Below are 24623 nucleotides of genomic sequence, written 5' to 3' on the forward strand. Positions count from 1 at the left end.
TTTAGGATGTGGAAAACAGCACTATCCTCAATGGCAACTTCAAAATGACATCCAGTCAGCTTCCTTGGAAATAGAGAAGTTGGCCTAGCAAAGACTAAAATCGCAAGCCATATTCCCGATGGCAGGCTGTTTTACAAAGCGTTTGCTTGTCTGTGCTGATGCAGTCTGGCATGTTAAGCATCATTCGAGTTATATTTGTTTACCTGCTATGAGTACCAATCTCAGCTTTCCTGCTAGATGCCATGACAATCAGGGTGGACTTGAAGAATTGCCATTGTCATTTGAGCAGAACAGGTGCCCAGAATAGATTTAGCTTATCACTGTGTGCCGGGGACCTGACTTGACAGGATTTTCTGCTCTCCTAGTTCATTGTGGTGGCATTATCTGGCCGAGGACCTGGGACGCTTGTCTTTCTCAAGCATCACAGAGGTATGTAACGGTTTCTGACCGAATATGTGCAGCGCTATCAACTGTGCAGGGGTTTCTGATGCCCTGTCCCTGAGGATTCTGACCACAGCCAGATGTAATTGTGCTACCATGTGCCATCAGATTCGACTGATATTAGAATCTTGCTGAGCTCCTGAAAGCCTGCGGAATGGGCTGTTCACAAAGCGTAGGAGGTGACATTCTGATCCAGCCCAGGCCAGGGGGTCCTGATGTTCAGAGTCTTTGGATCAGATCTGTGTAGCTGTGCTTCTTTAACACCTCATGCATCCAGTATGTTCAGTCATGCGTCCTCTGTTTCTCTATTTCCCACAGTTGCTCATGCGTAGCTGTGCTCAAAGGTCAAAACAGCCAGAGCCATTACATTTGGTTTTTAATTTTTTAATTTAAAAAATGTTACTATGATTTATGAAATGTTTATATCAAATAAAGGTTCAAATACTTTGCTCTTATTTTACTGTTGCACTCAGCTTTGCAGCTTGTGGTGGGTAATATTTAGATAATTGCTTTTATTGGCTTTTTCATTCATTCTAAAGAAAACAGATGCTTTCTTGCATTACTTACCAGTGCAGTAATGCCAATGGCATCCATTCATGCTGTCATAGCCTCCTTTTTCTTACCAAAAAAAAAAAAGCCTATTTAACCTGGTTCTTTTTATCATCCAAACAGAGCAGCTAGGTTTTACAATGACTCACTTCTTGATAGTATTGAATTGACATTTTGTCCAATGAACCACCTAATCAAATTGCCCTTTTCAATCAAATATCTGCCAAAGTCATATGACAAATTCATTTATTCATTGTGTTCCAGCCACACAAATATGTCCTTACTGGTCTATAGATTAAAAAGGGCTTTCAAAAACACTACAAACATACATGGTGAATTTCCGGGAATGATTTCCTGCAGCAAGCTATATTAGGTTAGGTGTATTAAAATACATCATCCCGTGTGCAGTGTGGTGGCCACTGGGCTCATGGTAGTGCTTGAGATGAGAAGAGCAGCGCGGAATGCAAACGGACAAAGCTACACGAGCCGAATCCCACCGGCATAACGAGGACAAAGTGTTAGTAGGCCTCACATCAAAGCCTTCTGCCTCATAGGTTTACTAATTTCCCAGGACGAGGGAACAAAGTAACAAAAGCTCACATGTTTCTTTAAAAACCTTTTTTTATTATGCCTCCAGCCTTGGCAATCATCCAGACAGGGTGTTTTTTTGAAAAAGGACAAACTGCTAGAGAAAAGAAAGAAATGGGAAAAAAAGAAAAAGAAAAGACAGTCAAATTACCTGTTGTCCTGCAAATATGAATATGTCTTGAATGATTATCTATGTCTTTTTGCACAGGTCCCCGTTTTCTTGCTATTGTATATTTGATTGCTATAATAAGCGTTATGACTGCTACAATTATTGCATTAGCATGGTCGAATTTTTATTCAGTGCACTAATTGTAATTGTAACTTGCAGTTAATAAGAAGACCTTAACATTGAACCCAAAGCAATACTACATTGCGCAGCACTTCCTGATGAACTGTTTTGACAAGTGTAACGGCGGTGGCCCGAGTGCCGCAGGGCGAGGGGCAGGACTCACAGACCCCAACGTCTGGGACGTACATTTATTAACATTTATTAACATTTAAACATACAACACTAACGGCACTCACAAGAATCACACACGATAAATACAAATGAGAAACCCATATACATGTAACAAGAACGAACACAACGTTTAACATCACCATTGAACATTTACACGCCACATTGACGCGTTACGGTAACAATGACCAATGACGTGGGATTACATACACACAGACAAGCGAGATGTAGGCGTGGCCACAAACGAAGGTCCTCCTACTACACGCGGCTGGCCACGCCGGAGGAGGGCGTTCCGTGACAGCAAGACCTCTCGATCTTTTCTTCTACATAGATTACATAGAAGAAAAATGCAGGTAATTAGTCTTAGAATAAAGATGAAGAAACTGTACTTTGTTAGAATGATTTGTAATAGCTGAGGTTTAAGTGTTTTGCTCAGAACAAGAACACGTGAGAAGTGGGTTGTATACTGATGCACTGCTGCTGGGCTTTGTCCAGTCATTTGCTTTTGTGGGCTTTGCTAACTTTTTTGGGAGGTCATTCTCATGCCAGTTCTCATCAGAATGTAAAATTTGTTTGATTAGATTTATACAAAATAGAAATGATTATTTTTTGGGGTGATGCATAAGCAATAAAAAATCTGTTTAAAAAGGGTTAGTCAAAAAAAAGCTGATAAGTCTGAAAAGCTGAAATTGACTGACAGTTCCAAGTGAGGACAGTATTAAATAATTTTGCAACTGGAAAATTAAATAATTTCTCTCTGCCTTGCAGATTCCATTCCAGAACAGTAATTTCCTGTCATTAAAAAAAGAAGTGGTGAACTGTACAATACATCCAGCTAGAATGCTCTCAGACCCTTGGTAAAAGCATTACCATGGAAACAAATGAAGAGGAGTGTCATAAAAGAAAGCCATATTTTCACTATGATGGAGCAGTTTCATAGGATTTCCTCCATAATTCAAAGATTTGAGCATTAAAACAACAAAAGACATTTTATTTTAAAACTTTCTTTTATGTACGCAGCAGTTTCTGGCTTTTGCAGGGGTCAGAGATGTAAATATTAGTATTATCATAATTAAATAAATTATGCATTTTTAGAGAGTGATTTTTTAAAATTAATTTGTCAGAAACAAAACACAAATTGAGTTAAAAAAAAAGACAAAGATATGCAAAATGGCTCTACATGCTTTTCTATTCTGTAATTTTTTTATTGCCAGGTAATTCTAGCCTCAACTCTTTAAGGCGGCTCCCTGTAATTGCTCAGTTCTTCTGTGTAATAAAAGCAGGAATGGTTCGTGTTTCACATCGGAGAAGGTTGTTTTCACCTGTTATATAAAGAACATTCTAATGGCTTTGGGAAAGACTAACAAAATTGGCCTTTATGATTGAATTGTAATTCTATATTACTTTTCTTGGCTTGGTGAGAAGTGTGTGATTATTCCTACTTTAGATGTGCGTTATTCATCGGGTTAGATAACATGATTTGCTGAGGTCAAATGCAAAGATAAGTGTCTGCTTTTATTAGGTAAGGAAGGCTTTTTAATGCCATAGTTGTCACTTACTATGATTGGGACAATATCTTTTACATGGGGATGGATTTGATCAAATATTATATGGATCTGTATGCCATACATATGACCCTTATGCTTTATTTATTTCACTAAATACAAGCAGTTCATTTTTGTTTTAAATGTTGATGTCACACCTGTTGTATCAGACCCTCACTGTTTGACACTATTGATCTGGTGTACATCAGTAAACACAGCCTATAACAATTTATCCCTTAACTTTCACAACATTTTTATGACAATGTTAGTCTTTGTAGTTTCCATCATTAAGTACTTAACTGAACTAAACTCTAGTGTTTCATGTTAATGTCTTTCATTTTTCCATATAAAGTCATGTATGTATTTGTGACACGACACATTTTGTTACTGTTGTTACTTTAACAAGGAAAATCCTACACATAATACAGATATATAAGTAGACATTCAGAATGAAATAAGCAACATTCTCCTTTTAATATTATATTTTAAAAATGCTAAAATGTTTAACAATGTCAGTGTTGCAGTTAGCAAATGTTTTTAGAAAAAGTTAAGGAGACACCAGAAAAAAAAAAGGAAAAGCAAAAGAGAGGAAGATAGCAGGGGTAGGATGGGATGGACGGATGATAAATGACAGGGGTAGCAAAGAATAGTTTAAAGGGCCCCATCATGGATAAATTTAGTTTGGTTTACTGAAATAAATTTTGAAGTAAAATGTAAATATTTTTAAAAATTCAAAAACTGTTCTCTTCCATAGTCCATACAGTCCATAGATGGATGCAAAAACGACTCCATTTTGAAATTCCTTTTTCTAATATTTGCATATCTCTACCTATTCGGCCTATAGCAGTTTAACACGTCCAGGTACAGTCCTGTTCCCAGGCATTTCAGCTCTGAGTGCTTTTTGAGTGAAGCACAATACAGCCAATCATAAAGGAGCTCATTTGTCTTACATCCGTCTTAAAGGTGCAGTAGCACCTTTAAACAGCCACCTGTTTAATTCTAAGGGATAAGTAGAAGTTGGAAAATGGTTGTGTAAAAATGACTATGACTGTTAAGCCACATAAATATAAGTGGACATCAGGGTAAAAATAGTGTGAGTGAAACCCTGTGCCTGGTTTGGTGATTGTATCTTAAAAGCTGTAGGAAGAGTTACATATAGAACATTTGTGAGACAAAAAACAGTTTATTATGGAATTAAAAAAAAAAGATGTTCATAAATGTAAAGATCTGTAGGCCTTATTAACCTCTTCATTGTCAATCTTCATCCTTCTCAGTGACATATTCATGGTTCTTGTTTTTCCCATGGCTGAACTGATGGAAGTATGACACTGGATCACAATTAAATTGCCACTGTCTCTCAGGCATGCCATGTTTGATCACTGTGATCCTGTTGTCATGTTCTACAGATCAATTACTGGCACATCCAGGACAGTATGTTCGCGTGTGCAGGCCTCAGCCTTAGTGTTGGGGAGTGGATCACCAGAACACCAGAGCAAAGGCGCACTCGGCTCCTCTGTAGCCTTGTTCTCTCTAGCAAACATAGCTTCTACTTCTTCAAGCAGTTTATCCAAATCATTGTCATGGAAAACTACATTATCATCAGTAAAAATAGTATGACTTGTTCCGAGCCATCTTAAAATTCACATCCGGAGGTTTTTCTGCTTGGAGTCCAGTTCCACCTCCAGACATGAGTACAGTGTTGAGCAATATTTAATAACATCTACTTGATTATTAAATGCACATTTAATAGCATGGTGAGTATTTATGGAAAACCCATGTTAGGATCAGTCTGCTCCACTGCAGAGTTTCTCACTCTAGCTCACTCTAAATGTGGCTTCCACCTTCTCAGTCAGTTTATCCAAATCATTGTCATCAGAAACATCATTATTAGTAAAATAAGGTTGAATCTTTCCAGGAATGCTCTTAAATTTCTGGAAGAATCTGGTTCTTAGAAAGTAGAAACAGGGTTGAACAGAATTTAAATACATTTAGTTGAAATATAAATTATGTTCACAAGTTAAATGTTTTTATGCCTGTCTAATGGCATATTTTATTCACACACTAAGTAGCCAAATCTATAGGCTAATATTTATAAAACTGAGATAACCATAGAAAAGTGTTCATCTACCTTTGATAATTTCATTGAAAACCGGAACTGCTACATTGATCCTTGGGTTCTTTAGCTAGAGACTGAGTACAGCACTAAGGTCAGTCTTATTATTAAGAACCTTTCTTTGTACTTCTTAACTGCATCTTTTATCTCCCTTTTCTTTAGGATACAACCTAAGGCTTCCTATCTGCTCAGTGACTGAGATGAAAATAAAGACATAGAGAAAAGGAGGCTCCAGTAGCAAAAGGCTTTATTATTTCATATAGCAGGCTACTGTGGTGCCAAGTGTTCCCGTCCCACCCAGGTGTAAAGGATCAGTGGCGATGAAAGCAAAGTCCTTATCATCGTACTTCTAGTCCAGGGTCGAGAAGAGAGAGCAGAGTCCAGGAGGTCAAACAGAATGCGTATTCTAGGAGAGAAGCACGGTTGGCTAAAAAGGGACACTAACAGTCGGAAAACTCATTTGGCACGCAATGCAAGAATGACAATACTTCACAACTAGGAAGTGTAAGAGAGCCGTATAAGCAGGGAAGTAATCAGAGATGAAAAAGGGCCAGGTGGATAAATTAGTATTCAGGTGAGTGGGATCTGCTCTGACGATATGTTCCATGGTTGAGGGCAGATCTGGGTATGTCAGCCCGGGTGTAGCTTGCTGAGTTCGTGACAATGATGTCCTGCTTGGTGACCGTGTACCTATAAGGCCAGCTAAAAAAGTGACACCAAGAGGTTTTTTTCCTCTTAGCATATACACTGATTTGACACACTGCAGGGGGTTGAGGTAGAGGCCAGAAACCCAGCGAACTAGACAGGAAACTGGAAATGGGGGCGTGAGCTAGGACCATGGGGTGCATCAAAGGCAACTCTGGGTTAATTGCTACAGAGAAGAACACGATCTGGCCATTAGCTCAGCTCCATGGAGATGTCGTGTGCACAGTGTATACTGCTATATGTGCTGTGAGGGATTATAGGAAGGACATGGACAGGCTTTGATCAGGAAATAAGAGTGTTGTTTCTCCCCTCATAGGTTTTCCACTGAAAATTATGCTAACTGTTGAATTCAATAAATCACAACTCTGTGGTGAACCAATTTCAGCTGAGCAGTGCTTCCTGCCCTAGACTGATAAACAATGATACATGCCTGCCTGTGAATGACTCCTGGGGCTAGATGATGTATTAAGGAGAAGGGCTCTATCACTGATTCTCAGGCTCTGTGAGTTTGGTGGGCACAGATTGAGCTAGTCTCATACTAAATTATATTGTCAATGGAAATCCTTTCTAAGGAAGGATTTTAATGTGTCTGGAAAGAGGCTCTTTAAATGTGAATTTTATTAGTAGAAATTGGCTTCAGAGCAACAAGTCACATTTCAAAGGTCCTCCATCATTCTACTATGGTTGTCTTCCCACTCATTTATTGTGAGGCCCATCTCAGAAGTCAGGCATGTCTCAGGTAAAGGGCAGAAGAGACGGTGTAAAACCTACTACACATTATTAAACAGAAATCAGGGTTTCACTCTGAAACTGTGAAGTCAACTGTAGTTTGTCAAGAAGCGCTCTTGTGATGATAGGATGTCTCCCTGGGATATTAAGATGTTTTTGGAATTTGGCTGTTATGATTTTGATTGTACAATTATCATTGGCACTGACCTAAGAACAATCCAGAGAAGATTCTGGAGGCAAAGTGTAGCTCTACATAATGTACTAAAAACATTTATTTATTGGAAAACCCTTGTAGGTGAAGAGTTAAAACTATCTTGTCTGCTGTGATGCACAGTTCGTATTAGCCATCACCATACAACTCTATACCAATGGATTGTTTCTGACCTTAGGGTCTTGTGGATATTTTTGAGTAGTGTACCTGTCTTGACTCTGCCTTATACATTGATAACACTAATATAATCCCATTACTGTGACAGTATCACTGCTGTGTTTGGAATGATGAGCCACAGTGAACATGTGGTCAAAAATGACCAGCAATGAGTACAAGGTGGCTGACAAAATATTACATGCCAGCAGATGAGCTAGAGTCTGTAATTGTAGATCTATAACAGATAAGTCTACCTAATAAAGGGGCCAGTGAGTAAAGGCTCAAGGTGGGTGTTTCTAACACAGCAGTTACCAATCAGCTGTATGTCTATCCTCTGCTATAGTGCACTACTCTAATGCCTTGTGTCTCCCTAGATATTTAAGGGATCTGCCAGTTAACCCAACCAATTTTAGCCAGCTCAAGTTAAGTTTAAATATCAAACAAAGCTGCGGACAATTCTAAAATTGGCCACAGAGGACTTGGGAACCTTTAGAATATTTACAGCCTACAGTACATTGTAATTTCTGTTTACATATTTTGTTGTTGAGTAATGTCGAGAGTGTGGACAAGTCTTTAGCTGTCAACAAAATTCAGATCCTGATTCCTGAATAAGTGTAGATGAATTAAATGAGATCCAGCTGGGAATAGTAGCTACCTAATCTGTGCCCTCCTGTTCTCCTGGTATATAATAATTCAGTAACATATCTGCAAGCCAGCATAATAATTCAGTTATATATCTGTAGCAAATTAGGAGGCTACAGACACAATGCCGTTTAAACCGTTTTCCAATTACTTGTACTTTTACAAGCCAGCATTGTTTAAAGGCCTGAACATTTTCATATTATTAAAAACGCTTTGTCTCACAGAAAGGTGTGCACCCTATTATCATGGCTTCACTGGTTTGAGCCGCGATGATGCCATAGCCATCTGTGGCCAGGAGCTGCTCTCGGGGGTGGTAGAATGGTATCACCCATTTGCTGCTGTTTTCTGGGCTGGAGGAATGGTATTACTCTGTCTATCAAAGTGACACTAGCCAATCGCGGATGTCTGTGCGCTCACACTTGCTGATGAGGGCAGCTAGTACTTTCCTCTGCAGGATGAGCAGTAGCTCGAAAAGATGTGACTCTTGGCTTCATGTGAGCCCATGCTTGCCTGCACCCTTTCTGGTTGGTAGCTGTCATGGGAGAGCTAGATTGCCGCTGGGTGGGAATTGGCATAACATTGGGAGAAAAAAAAACATTGGGAGTCAAAAAAAGATACTTTTGTCTCATGTACTGAGGTGATAACAAAATACTTAAATCATGCCACACCATGTACATAAATTCTCTTGATTAATAAACCTTACAGAATAACAGGACCACTTTGAAGAGGAGAATTAACAGGTAATGGTAAGGGAGACACACACAATTATCATTTAAACCTTCACCTTTCTTTTCATTATCATCCTGCAACCTTAGCAGTTGGAAGCACGGCCCTATACAAATTACCGTGCTGACAGGCTGTCAGCAACTCAGACTAATGCAATTGGCAACCCCATAGCCCTTAGAGAGAACAGTGACAGGAATTCACCCCTTACACAGTGCAAGCTCCATTTAGCTAAATGGATGGCCCATGATCATACCCTCAGAGCTATTATACAGCCAGCAGTAGAGAAACACATTAGTAAGTAGAGTAACCACACTTAGTGCAACTAACTATTTAGTCATGAGTTTAATTGAAGGAAAATGTGCTAATTTGTCAGAATGGCAGTCCTGGTAAAGCCAGGATGTTAATGGAGCTCTTGTGCATTGAAATAGTTAAATCTCATTGCCAACAGCTTGCTACATATTTATACACTGGAAGAGTTTACCATCATTTTGAGGATATTTTTATACAAGTGAAGGTATTACTCTCTGGGGTCTCACTGCTGCTTGTGGAAATGTCTTTTCCATTGATCTCTGAATCTCCACATTGGAACACTACTAGTTCTGTAATGAAATATAGTAGCATCAACAAGTGGTTAGAAAGAAAAAGGCAGGACAGAAGCGTGACACAGGCCCTACAGGATTCCAGCCCTACAGGCTGACTGGATCAGAATCTTCCTTGCCAATTACATGCCGCTCAGGTTTGTGCTCACTGAATCGGCACCGTTACATTCTGTTTGCAAACAACAGAATCAGAAGCTGACGCTGCTGTGTTAGCAACTAGCAAACCAATCTAATCTCACTTCTACAGGATGTGTGCCTTGAGGACAATATTGTTTAGCTGGTGCAAATGAATACCCTCGTAGTTGTTGCATTCAAATTATTTAGATGGTGTTTGTTTTTTTTGTTTTTTTCTTTCCCTCACCATCTAAGCCCTTGGAATAATGAGCCAACACTTTAGATGGCTATTGACTGGCCTTGGGTGAGAAAATGTAATGGAATACAATTTAATGTGGGATCAATAACACTGTCACAACCTAGGAGGCCATTTAAAGAGACTCTAAAATTTGGTTTGGATCGGGCGTCCGTGAAGCACCTGAGGAATAATGCTACGCTCTGAGCTTGAATTGAGTCAAAGTTAACTTTCTTTGCATTGTTTACTGCTAGCAGTGACTGGTCAATGCTAATAGCTTATTTTCTTATAAAAATCTGTTGACCCATGTCTCTTTTCCAGCTGTTATTTTTAGGTGTCTTTGGGGAACACAGGGTGGGTGTTGACAGTTTACAGCCCCAAATCAATATAGACAATCGCTTTTTTCTACCTGACTGTTGCGGCAGCACCAGGGGAATGGACCATACTGGTGGATAGACAATCCCAATCTGGACAGGCATCACACTGCTGCTTAGTCTAGAGAAAAAAACTCGATAAACAGCCACTGTACACAACAGTTGAGAATCCTACTGGAGGCCAAGCAGCGTGCTGGATGCTTTGCAGTTGTATCTGAGGACACAACAACACACTGCCTCCCTTGGCAGGTTTGGTTAGTTCATTAGAAAGGCCGCTCAGCACAGCACAACATTGCACTTTTAAGTTTTGAGCATAATAAGAGCAGAGACGAGTCTCGGCGGTTGTTAAATCATCTTGGCACATGCTTTTCCCATACTGCCTGCGAGAAAAACTCCTCTGGCATAGACAGCTTATCCAGGTGCCCCAGAAAAGAGGAGACGATTTATTCTGCACGAACACACATTGTCATCATGCAGACAGCTCTTCTGCAAGCCCTTCTGCTGTGGTGCACAGGATCATGTGATGTCATGGTAGTGTCGGTTACCTCTCAGAGCAGACACTACGATAATGTGATGTGGCAGAACAAAGGCGTAAGTGCTGAATTAACACCTACAGTGTGGAATGTACTCACAGTGTTTATTTGTGTTCAGATGGCCTTATATAAATGCTGTAGATGTTAATTTAGTTAATTATGTGTGCTGTTTTAATGGAGCTTCAATGAGTGGCTTTCTCCTTTATCTTAAAATATTTTACAAACCCTGGTTAAGATACTTAATATACCATATATTGTATTTTAAGGGAGACTTTGAAATAGTGAGCATTAATAATTAAAATTCACAGGCTTTAATAACATACTTTGAATAAACAGAAAAAGCATCAAAGCATTTCATATCACAGAGAATTCATTTGATAACCCAAAACGCCATTGTAATACTGTGCCCTGTGCACCCTGCCAGCACCCTCTGTGGCATATTTGTGATCCAAGATTAACCCTGGCATTATTTATTTATTTATTTAGCTCAGAGGGTGCCTGAGCTGAGTCATGGTGTCAGATCAATGTGAGGTCTGCTTAGTCGGGGCTCCTCCAGTGGGCAGCGTGTCTGGCTCGGTGTCCCTCACCCCCTCTCCCACCTCCACACTGTCCTGCCGCGGTGGCTCCCCAGCTGGCGTGGCCTCCACATGCTGGAGTTTCCAAGCCTAGCCAGCTGCTCATGATGCACCCCCGCCCCCCAATCCCCCCAAGCAGGAGGCTCCAGGAGGCTCGGAAGCTCAGCTCCTCACTTCCTCTTCCTCTGACTCACTTTCATCTGTTTATAGTTGCAGGAAGAGAGGCCTGTTTATCCTACTACGATTCGTTTTTAGTTTTTAGGGTTTTTTTGCTTTTTTCCAAACCGTAGCCATCTTTCACATGTTGCCATGCTTTTGAACTCAAAATATGTCCTCTGGGTCCTACCGTTGTTTTCCATTTCATGAACTCAAATAAACAAATTACTCATGTAAAATTTCACTGCCACGGTAACATTCCACTTAGGATTTAAATCCATTGTGGAACGTCTGCTATGCACAGCACTGAGACGTCAGTGGGCAGAAAGACAGGACAAGCCAATAACCATGAAATAAGACACAGTGCAGCCGGCTGACCCCAATTTCAGCACTAAAAAGACCAAATTACAGCAGAGAAGATTCAGGCCACACTAACTGATCCATTATGAAAGCCGAGTAATAGTGAGAGATAATAAACAGACCTGCACTTTCAGCTATTTTCAAAATGGAGACAAATGACACCTTGGTTTATCATTTAGTCTTCTGGGAAGCTGCCAAACACTGAAATGTAGGAAAGCTGATTACCTCTGACACATATGAAGTTTTGATTTCAGAGAGATTTTCAGCTGGGAATGCAGCATTCATGATGAACAAAGAACCAGTGTTCACAAACTAGGCTAAACACACTTTTACATTTATCACTAAACTATTTATCTAAATGGATTAGATAGGAAGATGTGGCATAATAATAAGGGAGATTGGATCCCAGGCAGAAATCTTCTGATCTCAGCAATGAAGTAAGCGCTATTTCCCACACTGGCCCGGGATTGGCGATCTTAAAGTTGGCTGTCTTGGCTAGTCGGCCTGCGAAGCAGATGTAGTATTTCCATACTGCTGTGCGTGCAGGCAAAAGAGCACTCATGTATATGACTGGTTTTGAGCAGAAACCGCAAGCTGAAAATGGTGTTTAGACTAGCGGTAACTGAAATACACCTCAAGCTGCATGCATGATAGCCATGCAAGTGATGGGTCATAGAGTTTCTCTCTGTATATACGCGATTATGAACCTCCATGCACACTGACAAGCATGTTCAGCAGGTCTCTGGAGTTAATAATCCCTCTGGGTGTCTCTCCCCTTCACGCCTGGCTGTTTGGTCTCAGGGGAGCAGAGCCAGGCTGCTCTAAATGAGGTGTCCAGGCAGGTTTACTGTGACTGCAAATGCCACCACAAAATGGAAAAGAGAGAGCCTGGCGCTTGTCTCCTGCTCGAGGGCTTAAGACACATCTTACCAATGCAACAAGCTGCTTGTTGATTCATTTGGCGTGATGTTTTTGTTTTTTTTTTAGATTCAGCCAAGACGCCATGATGCATTACTTGTTTCATTTTGAGGATGTATCGATTTTGTTTAGCATCCAGTGGTGAGACCATGTGAAAAGTTCTTTTTTGAAACAAAGGGTTACCATCTTTAGTGAACACCATTAGTGCTTTCACTATAACACTTATAAGGGTTTTGGCCACAGAACCTACATCACAGCCTGTAAACTGCAGCGTATGGGGTTTAGCCTCAGTGATGCATGCATGTTTGGTTGGAGGTCATGCACAAGCTCTCAGAGATTTTGGATCTCGTCATCCCTTTTTGTCTTTTCTTTCATATTTTTCTTCATTCTCAGCACTCAATCACTGTCATGCCCTTCACCCTTGCCCAGTCTAAAGTGGACTACGTTCCCCAGAATCCTCTGAGGCGATCCCAGTTGCCAGAGTTCTAATGCACCTGTTCCTAGTTAGACTATAATCTAGGTCCCTATATATAAACTATAATTACACTATAAACTATAAATATAAACTATAATTACAGGCTCCTGTGTTAGATCAACTCGTATTGGTTTTCTATGGACATCTGAGCCTGTCTCCTTGTGTTTTCTTAGTGAATTACTTATCCTAGGCATGCCTTGTTGGTTAACGTCTCTGTGCCTGCCCTGATTCAGATTTGGTTGCTTCTCTTAGTTATGGACCTTGCTATGTTTATTGACATGGATTCTGGAGATCTCTGTCACTGTAACAATAAAGCCCCTGCTTTAAACTAGCAAGCTACTCTCACTCTGTCCTTGAAAAAATCTGACAATCACCTCAGATCCTTTACATTAATATCACTCACCATTGTTATACTGCTGAGTAGGCTTAACCTCCTTACAGATCATTGCAACTTGGAAAAACTCAAATCAATGTGGTACCTAATCACTTTCATCTGTATGACCATATACAAACTGTGTGACATCAATAATGAAAAGGAATGACAAGGAATACTCTGCTTATAAAAAGTTATACAAATATCCCCAATGACCGCACATAGTCACTAAATGCCTAATAAAGGACATTTGGAAAGGTTCCTGTTTCATCATTCCGCACTAATACCTTGGCAAGATTCCAGATGTGCTGTTGCACAGATTAGCAGAGAGGGTCAGTTTAGTGGACAGGGATCAGCAGGTATTAAGGGGCCTGTCTGTATCACCATACATGGCAACAACTAAAACATCAGCTCTGCCCTCAACCGGAAGTGAACAAAACCTATCTGGGCAAAGTCTAAACAATTCTACTTTGCCTGAAGGAATCTCCAGTGGCCCTAAAGATGTTCCACACCCTATTACTCATTTGAGGCTGTAATTATGAGAAAATAAACAATAAATGTCTCCACACAGCAGATAACTCTAAGATTAAATTATAAAGCCTCGGTCAAAAAGTTTCCAAAGGTAGCCTCAGACATTTATAAATGTAGTGTCCGAAGATACCGTTTCAGCAGCCAGAAAACAAAATATGCACTCGGCTAATCTGACCCACACTGCTAACTTAACTGGCTAGGAAGTAAGTGTCACACCACCTAACACCCAAACAAACTACAATACCCATCATGCAGTTAGTCTCCAGGAGAGTGACTCATCCAATCATTGACAGTTCACCAGATCCTCATCACCTGCATATTGAGTTCACCTGTTTTTTCCTGTATATAAGACATCCTAAGTTTGTCATTGTGAAGTATTGCTTCCATTTCATATGTGCACACTGCGTGTTCTATTCATGTTTCTGAGCCCCTGTGTTTTTGACCTGGTTTTCCCGTTTCTCTCGACTCCGATTTTTGCCTGCCCCTTGTTGGATTTGTCTGCCTGTGTTTCTGCTCTTTGGTTTTTTGGACTCAGACTGTTTACCTCCAGGATTGTATCTCTGTGGTTCTGACCCTGGCTAGTTTAACCACCATGGATACGGATTACAATAAAACTCCAACTTTTTATTCACAAGCGTCTGACTTTGCTTACAGCGTTACAGTAAGACACAAGTAAGTTTTTTTGGAAACAGACCTGAGAGTGTGCCAGCATAGCTGACTGTACAGGTAATAACCTATGACTCGTTTTCATTATTGCTATGCTGAGGATGATCTCCATTGCTTGAGTGATGGCTCTGATTATGCAATTTGAAGTAACATGATGTTAAGATTCAATACTGAAAGGTATTTTAGAAGCTTTCGTTTTCTCACAGATATACAATGATATCAATAAAATGATTTACATAGACATTTCACTGAGTGGAAAAATTCATCAGCAAGTGTGAATAAAGTTTTCATGTCAAAGTACAAATAGCCTGAAAGTTATAACTTCACACTTCTTTGGGAAAATATTGTTTAGGAACAAAATTAATTGGACCTGGCTGTTGGACAACTGATATAAAAATCTATCCAAAGACAACTTGTGCCTTTTTTAAAAAAAATTGTGTTTTTATTTTTTCTATTGTTTAGCCATCTTGAAGCCAGAACTGGATAGTGAACTGGAGTGGTTGATGTTCCCTGCCTGTTGAGAGAGCGGGAAAAACACACAAGTTCTCAGACTAAAAGAGCAGAAGCTCATCAAAGAGTGGCCCTGATCTTCAGCAACACCAGAGGGCCACAAAAGTCCAAACAGCACATGCCACCGCAGTTCACGAGCTCCCAGCAATGGCAGAAGCTGGATTTAATTCCAAATGATTTCCTCATTCCTTCAGAGTCTCTCTCTCTCTTGCTGCTGCTGCTGCTGCTGCTGCTGCTTTGAAGTTTTGAAGTGCAAATCAGATCTCAGTTATGTATGAAAAGAGAATTTCTCTCAGATCATGCACCGGAGACCTTAAAAGCACGAGGGGTCCTCACGGATGTCACGTCACGCTGCATATTTAACAACATGCGTTGGACAAAGGCCGCATCAACTAATCTAAAAGCAGAGTAGCAGAAAATGTATTTCTTATTCTCCATGATCAACTTGAGAACACTGGATCTGGAAATCAGGGAAAGTTTTTACTTACTGTGAAATATCAGCGAGACATGGGCCTTTCAGTATGGGATAGTGATTTACCCAGCAGTAAAGCTGATGTTCTTCTGTCCTTTCTGAAAAAAAAAATGGTGAAGAAGGTATGATTAGTGAAGAAGTGATTAATGAAAAGAGATTTCTCCATGCAGACACAATTATTCAGTGGACGGTGGGACAAAAGGTTGGCAAGAGTGTGATTACAGTGATTAGGTGTTAAGGGAAGGAATAGATTCTTTCGGATAAGGACTGTGATAATAGAGTCAATTAGCTCGGTCTGTCTTCTCATATTCAGAAGACGATTCAGTGAGAAGACATTAGTATTTGTACTACCTAATGGACTGTGACGTTTCAGATCAAATGGAAATGACCACCTCCCATCTTCAATTTATCCTATCTTCGCTCTAAAAATGGGTTAGCAACGAGTGAAGCCTCTTGCTCACTGATGGACAACATGGACATAAGGCTGTCTGTGCATTACAGCAAATATCTCCCACATCAAGCTGTGGAAGCCATATCGAGCAGATCTCCATGACTGCAGCAGTGCTCCAGTTCTGGTTATTTCTACAGCACCTACACCTGCAAACCCAACTGCGTAGGTCAATCATGCAAAAACTGCACACCCCGGTACACAGCCCGCAGGTTCAAACGTGTTCACCTTCTTGGGCGGGACATACAGGCTATTGAATTTTGAAAAGGTGCCTCACAACGGCTTTCCTGCACTCTGCCTTTTCGCTGTCGGATGTTAGTGACCCTGCCAATAGCGCGGAGTGTCTTCATTAGCGCTGCCCTCCCCCTCACGGAAAAGCCAGGGGTTCTGTCTTGAGCTTAGCCACAGCGGCTGGTGACCTCAATTTACATACCCATTGCAGACATTCTTCCTTTTTGTACCATGGGGACTTGCTTGCTGTATGTCTAAATGGGTTTAACATTTGGAAGAAATCTGTGTTCACTCACACATACAGGTCACAGGAGTGATTGCTTTTTCCAATGTACCATGCAGAAAACACTGGAATACAATGAAAAAAATCCAGCATAAAGTATGTTTGTAATGTACCGATGGCCTGACATCATACACCATACATACTTGGATTAACCATCCAATTGGATTAATGTCCTGGTGGATTAAAATGGGAATTAAATCCTCATGGTAATTAAAGTATGAAGCATTTTCCGCATATAAGGCTGAAATGTGAAAGTAGAGAGGCCCTTAGAGGGTGACACACTTATGGTTAATCATTCAGTGTCTCCAGCCGCATTGAATGGCAGATCTGAATTATTAAACTACTGAGAGTCAGAACTCTGGTGTCTGCTTGGTATCGATTTTATTCTCATTTTCACTAAAGGGTGCTCTTGCAGCCCAGGCTTGATTGGGTTATCTAAGACCATCATAGTGTTGTGTTTCACTCCGTGAATTAAACTATAAAAAGACAATTATGTCATGATTTAAAAGTCTTTACCGTTTGTTTGATTTTTCTTTGTGCTGCTAAGAAAGGAATCTGTCTTTCTGTTGTTCTTTATCTATTTATTTATTTTTTGTAGGAGATATGCTACATATATGCTACTTTTTGGCTTGCAAGGCAGGGTGGATCAGTTATAGCTTCATCATTTAGCTTTCAAGTCTTAGGTGTTGACACAATTTCAAAAAGGTCTTGACCAGGTCCGGTCAGATGGGACACCCTTACTATCATCACCAGTTATCAAACTCTATTGACATGGACTACCATGAGAAAATGTCAGTCATGTGACCAAGCTCTAGAAATAAATGGAAAGAGAAAGAAGTCATGGACTGCAGACAGAAAGATCATGACCTTTACCCAAAATACCCAATCTGGCCTGTTTACTGCCTGTTCCGTGATTGTTACCACATATCTGCGATTCATCGTTTATTCGGCACACATTCATGCTGAAATATCTGACTATGGTGTATACTCATTTGAGCTGACAGGCAAGTCATGAATGCTGATACATGTTCTCTGTGTATGTAGCGTTTAGAATGAAGACGTTTTTCACTGGCACGGGGTGAATGTGATACCGTCAGAACCCACAGCAAATCTGTTGACGTAACACTTATTTCTGTTGTATAATATGGTAAGAGAAAAAAAATTATTTTATCAGGTGCTTGAGAAAAAATTTATTTTATCAACACTATAAAATCTATGAAATCACAGAGATTGGTCTCAATTTCCTCTTCTGGAGACTGGATTATATATGCAGTAGGTTTGGAAACATTGTTAAACGATGTTTCAGGCACTGGAAACACACAGCTTGTAAGCTAAGAGTTCATATTGATTAGAAACCAGAATCCAGCCCTTATATTCCATAGCCATCGATTTACTACTGCACTGATTTCAATAGCTCACTATTGTGCACACACACGCAAGCATCTCAGATCTACACCATTCCTGCGCAATCATATTTTTACAGTAACAGCAGCAGTTGTATTTTGTCTTGCTCCAACAAAGTTGACACGCTGAGCAGTGGATTCCATTTCCTAATGTTCCTTGTATATGCACTTGCAGGATGGGAATTCCAAAGGCATCAAGAGAAGCCAAGTCGTCTTCGGCAGTAATCAGTTTTCCTCATCATTCTAATAGTTTGTTTTGTTGGCAGGTATCTGTTATTATGTTCGGCCGTGTGTGTGTCAGCAATGCAGAATAAACTAATTACTTCTGGAATGCAATGTTGAATTAAATGGTTCTTCTTGCTGGAGTTATACTTGTCCTCATTCTTAGTGGTGTTATTCTAAGATCTTCCATCTTTACGTAGCTTTAAACCAAACGCACTGCATGTTCCTAATCTGTTTTGTCCACTTTCCTGTAATGTCATAAAACATTTACCTCAAATGCTAATTTTAATAAGTGAAAACATAGAATCACATAATCTCCATCGTAATTCAGTGTAAAGATTGGAGATGACATTTTTGATGGGTCATGAATCAATTAAAGTGGAGCTCAGAGCTGAACAGAGTTTTTAGGATTGGGCAGTGGCACCAGAGTCTCAGAAGCTGTGGATTTACTGGGTCCCTTCACAGGAGCCGGGCTTTGGAACGAACCACTTTGGCTGAAATTTCTTTGTTTTCTCATGCATAGCTCTGGGGGCAGTAGTAAATAGCAAATTACAGTTATAATTCACAGGGTGAATTTCTCCAAGAGACCTTCAATAAAATTGTATTAGTTACCAGAAAGCTTCCAGTTTTAAGTACGTATTAAAATGGGCTAAACTAGTGTTCATGCTGTAGCATTCACTGGCCATTTTAAAGACAGAGTGTCTCACGGGTCACACAAAGACTCAGCTCAGTTTCTCTCTTTGTGTCCTCAAGACAATTCAGGCCAATAAAGCAGCTTAGCACCTCAGGTGCCCCTCTCAACTGTATCCCTTTAAAGGAGTTAGGAGGGACATCTGATAAATTAGTAATGTCTTCCGAATGGCTGCACTGTAATCCCAAATCGCACAGAGAGACAACAGTCAGGACATCTGTCTCCTTCTCTTCTGCATCCGTCAGACAGTCATTAGCAATGCAGTGATAAATAAGTGTGTAACGTCAGGGGGCTCTAAAGCAGCCTTTTGCCTTGGTTCGTATGACTTGTGATGACCTGCAGGAAAACGCTTCCTCATACCGTACACAAGATGCACCCGTCGTGTGCATCTGTTTCTGGTGGTGTGTTGGGTGCATAAACCTGGGCTCATGCACAGTAATGTAGATAAGCAATGTAGATAAGCTATGCATAATTCTGCCTGCCTCACTGTTCATCTCTCTCTCTCTCTCTCTCTCCCTCTCAGATCTCATTGCATTCCCAAGTGGCAGGCTATCACAGTGAATGAAGAGAATGGAAGACAATCTGTTTCATGTAAGACACCGATATTTGTGACAAGGCCCAACCCAGCACATCAATTTTGCTGATGGATCATCAAAGAACTTGGTAAACAAACTCACTCATGACACTGAATGAATAAAAAAAGTAAAATATTGTATTCTCATTGAAAAGTGTGACAATGACCAACTAAAGATTCAATTTGCATTTATTTAAACCCAGGCTGGTGCATGAATATTGAATGATGTTTATCTAGTCATGCATTCACAAATGTGACCCTATTTCACTATGTCCTTGGTGAATCATACTTCATTTGTATTTTAACAAATAAATACAAGCCTTCTACCCATGACACAGGAAGCAACGCTTTTTGAGTCAAACTGGGACTTGGATAGGTTCCCAATTCAACTTACTAACTAAACATATCTACACTCTGCACTGCCTTCACGTTTGTCTGACTCACTGTGCTAGGAAAACCTTGCCAAAGCAGCCATAACTCGAGCAGCTCAGAAGTGGACCACAGCTGTATATCCATCATAAGTGCCAATTAGAGCCCCGTGGCTGGCCAATAAGAATAACTTATAGGAGCACCAAAGGCATGTCAATGGCACTGTGTATTGCTCACTAGGGGAAGAGTGACATTATAGCTGTTGTGTGGTCGGAGGCAATGAGAAGAGACACAAGAGGCCTTCCAATTAAGCAAGGGAAGCCCCTGCAGCATGGAGCATTTGTCTCTGTCCTGTCTAATGACAGGATGTTCCCAGAGCTGGAGGCACCCACCTTAGCGCGCCACACACTTCTGCGAGGCATCAGAACCTAAAGACCATCTGGCACCAGCAGCATGTGGAGGCAAAAGGAAACTGTTAGATATCGGGCTCGATTTTTCATCTCCGAGGGGCGCCGCAGGGCGTGTTCGACTTTGCCAAGTATTTCTACTTGCTTTCCTAGGTTGACATGGGTGAATATACAGGTAAATCTGGGATGCCAAAATGCCCACTGTAAGACTTGGCTTAAAGGCATTCATTTATAAGAAATAATCTTCTCAAATGTTATTGCAGCAGCATGTAATCCAAGTAGATCTCTAAAGGACTTATGCCTTTAAGTCAGGCTCAAAATTAGTCAGTCTTATCAGGTAAAGTGGAGCTTTCATAAACTAATCACATAACTGATCACGACACTGTCCCATGATTGTACGTAATCTCTCCACAGTGATTGAAATGGAAGGCAACAGACAACCTGTTCAATTAGCGACACAAACCACTTGAGTGGCGCAAACATCCTTCCCGATCAACCAGCAAGGAAAAGCAGACCCCAGCACGGGCAGTGGGCGGGTCTCTCCGCTGGGATGAAGTGGGCATCGACCATGCCTAGCTGACTCATTCTCCCACACAATGCACATGGGGAAGCAGATGGACCCACCCACATGGCCTACAAACACTTGTCTAAAGAGAGAGCTGAGTCCAGGGAAGCAAGAGAGCAGCCCCGCCCCTGCTCTGCCCCTCCCTCCACCGCTCCACAGATGATCAGAGACCTGCTTGACATTCCTCCAAGCTGATGACTGATGATTTCAAGGTTCATTTTTGTCTTTAAACAGTCTTATTGTCAACATTTAAAAATTTTCTATCTTATCGCTTGTGCTTTATTAACACATCATTCCTACATGCTGCTGATCTCTAGAAAGTGTCATGCCTAATTGGCAATGTTCCCATGTGCATAATGCTTACAGCAAGAAAATACATTACCCAGAAAAGGTATTCGATGATACACAACAGCCTCACTCTTTGCATATCTCTGCCTGACCTAAAAATGATTTACGTCAGTCCTGTGATTATTCCAGGTCCTTATCAGTCAACCTTTATTGTACTTCACAACCATGACAAGATAAGCATCAAGGCCAACACTTTTCTGAAAGTTACGTCCAAGCAGATGGTCAGTTAATAGCAGGGGGGTAAAGATGCATCAGAAGGAATATCTTTAGGTGTATTACCTGTATAGAATGCTTAAGGTGTGTTACCTGTAGAACACTTCAGGTTTGTTACCTATATAGAATGCTTCAGGTGTGTTACCTGTATATAATGCTTCAGGTGTGTTACCTGTATATAATGCTTCAGGTGTGTTACCTGTATATAATGCTTCAAGTGTGTTACTTGTGCAACTCTTCAGGTGTGTTACCTGTCAAACCCTTCAGGTGTGTTACCTGTAGAACACTTCAGGTTTGTTACCTATATAGAATGCTTCAGGTGTGTTACCTGTAGAACACTTCAGGTTTGTTACCTATATAGAATGCTTCAGGTGTGTTACCTGTATATAATGCTTCAGGTGTGTTACCTGTATATAATGCTTCAGGTGTGTTACCTGTATATAATGCTTCAAGTGTGTTACTTGTGCAACTCTTCAGGTGTGTTACCTGTCAAACCCTTCAGGTGTGTTACCTGTAGAACACTTCAGGTTTGTTACCTATATAGAATGCTTCAGGTGTGTTACCTGTAGAACACTTCAGGTTTGTTACCTGTATATAATGCTTCAGGTGTGTTACCTGTATATAATGCTTCAGGTGTGTTACCTGTATATAATGCTTCAAGTGTGTTACTTGTGCAACTCTTCAGGTGTGTTACCTGTCAAACCCTTCAGGTGTGTTACCTGTAGAACACTTCAGGTTTGTTACCTATATAGAATGCTTCAGGTGTGTTACCTGTAGAACACTTCAGGTTTGTTACCTATATAGAATGCTTCAGGTGTGTTACCTGTATATAATGCTTCAGGTGTGTTACCTGTATATAATGCTTCAGGTGTGTTACCTGTATATAATGCTTCAAGTGTGTTACTTGTGCAACTCTTCAGGTGTGTTACCTGTCAAACCCTTCAGGTGTGTTACCTGTAGAGTGCAGAGGCAAAAGCAAACAGCAGCACATGGCACAACTCCCAGCTGAAGGCTGCAAACAGTAACCCTCTCCTTTTACCTGCACTTGGGGCCTCAATGCCTTTACAATCTGGGGCGTTACATTTCAGCACAGCTTAAGTTACCAGGTGAAAAGTAAGAGGTGGTGGCATTGAAATAGATGAGCATGAGAACAGTTTACACTGAGGTCGTGGAGTTCATGAGTGCTAGCAGCTACAGTAAATCTCTGTGTTTGTGTTGGGGTAAAACTGTGAAAAACATTTTTTTTTTCTTTTTGCTTGCTGCTGTAGTAGCTGGCATAAGACAAAAGGATTTAATTTGATTGGCTAGAGGATTGTGCTCCCCACGCAGTGAGACGGTGAGAGGACAGCCACTACCTCCCTCCTGTGCCATAAATACTCTTGGCTGTACATCCTAAGCACAATGCTGCATTATTGAGAAGCATAGGTTTGTCATAATTACGCATCTTTATTTCCAAATAGGAGAACAGACCCAGCCAAGGCTGGCTCCATCCTTCTGATGTCCAGTTTCCACCTCTCCGCAGACACATTCATCAATCTGACCTCACGGCCATTACCTTTGTCTGAGAGTTATGACTCAGAATACCACAAGGGACAATAAATCTCCTTGTTCCTTTCAAACATGACTAGACAGGCCTCTGCGGAGAACACCTTCTACAGCATGCTGGACGTAGGTTTGAATTTCCATTCTAGCAGGAGCGCCTGACAAACAAGAACTGTCTCCACAGACAAATCAGCATTATGCACGCTGCTCCGTTAAACCAGGCAAATGGATGGCATGACAGGAGAGTTTTGATGGCCTTGCTGTCAGGGCAAACCCTGCAGCTTTGAACAGTGACTCAGACAGGTCTCCCATTATTCCAAGGTTAGATGAAGTCTCACTGTTTGACACAAGCTTTTACTGAAATTGTCACTTAATTTAGCATATCACTGAACAAACAAGCAAACAATGATTGAATGACCTTCTGTTCTTAGATCTTGGCCTATTTGCAATGAACCATATCATAGAGACATCATCATTAGATGACATGCTGCAGTACTAAGGTCATTAACATTCATTGAGAACTCTTTGTTTTTGTTTTTTTAAAGATAATGAATAATACAAGACAGCTAGAAAGGCACAAACAAGAAGCCTACAATGCAGTTTTATGTGGCAGCTGAAGATTAGTTTCATATGCAATAAGTACACCAGAGCCCATGCTGATTTGTAGACTTATTGATATCACAAATACCGTTACTTTGACTGAGTGGTTCAGAACGCCTGATGAGTTATAGGCACTGTTCACAGAGCTGGCTCCATATGTTCCAAAGATGCCTGCCACAAATTCTAATTGTATTGCTTTCTACAAAATTACACACACACACACACACACACACACACACACACACACACACACACACACACACACACACACACACACACACACACACACAAACAAACAGCACATTAAACATGCAACAGGAAGCATAAACAAACAACCACAAAGAGAAATAAAGAATTTGATTGGCAAAGCTGTGGCATAATCTATGCTCCCTTTATGGCTTATTACAGCAACACACCATATCAGCACGCTCCTCCGGCTTGCGACACCATTACCCGCATGAATCTTTTATGCAGTACGGCAAAGGCTGTTGCGTTCGTTCCCCTGGTGTGGAGAGAAACCTCGCGCAGCAGTTGAGTCACAGTGGAGTACCACATGTCAGCATCGACACAAAGAGGGCTGGGATCGATGTCATTCAGAGCGAGCCCACGGCTCCCTTATGCTGCAGCATCAGAGCCACTGAACACTGACAATATGTAACCGTTAGCAAGAACACTGTCACTTCCACTCTCAGACATCGCACTGATGCTTTTTCAGATAACTGGTGTGCATGTCATAGGTTAGGTGGGTTGTAAGATAATTTAGGTGTAGATATTTTATAACACTGTTGGCTGACCAATAAGAGACAGATGTGGTGATATGCAGTAACTATAGATGTCGTTTCCACCCTGCTGAAATGCTATGATGATCATCAGTCTCTGTGAATTTATTAGCTGTTCTTAATAAATGATTGCCAGTAGCCGAAAGTAATTTTCTTCATTGATTATTAAGCATTGACATGTGTTATATTCATATAG

This window comes from Electrophorus electricus, chromosome 1 (genome assembly GCF_013358815.1).
Source record: "Electrophorus electricus isolate fEleEle1 chromosome 1, fEleEle1.pri, whole genome shotgun sequence".
Lineage (NCBI taxonomy): Eukaryota > Metazoa > Chordata > Actinopteri > Gymnotiformes > Gymnotidae > Electrophorus > Electrophorus electricus.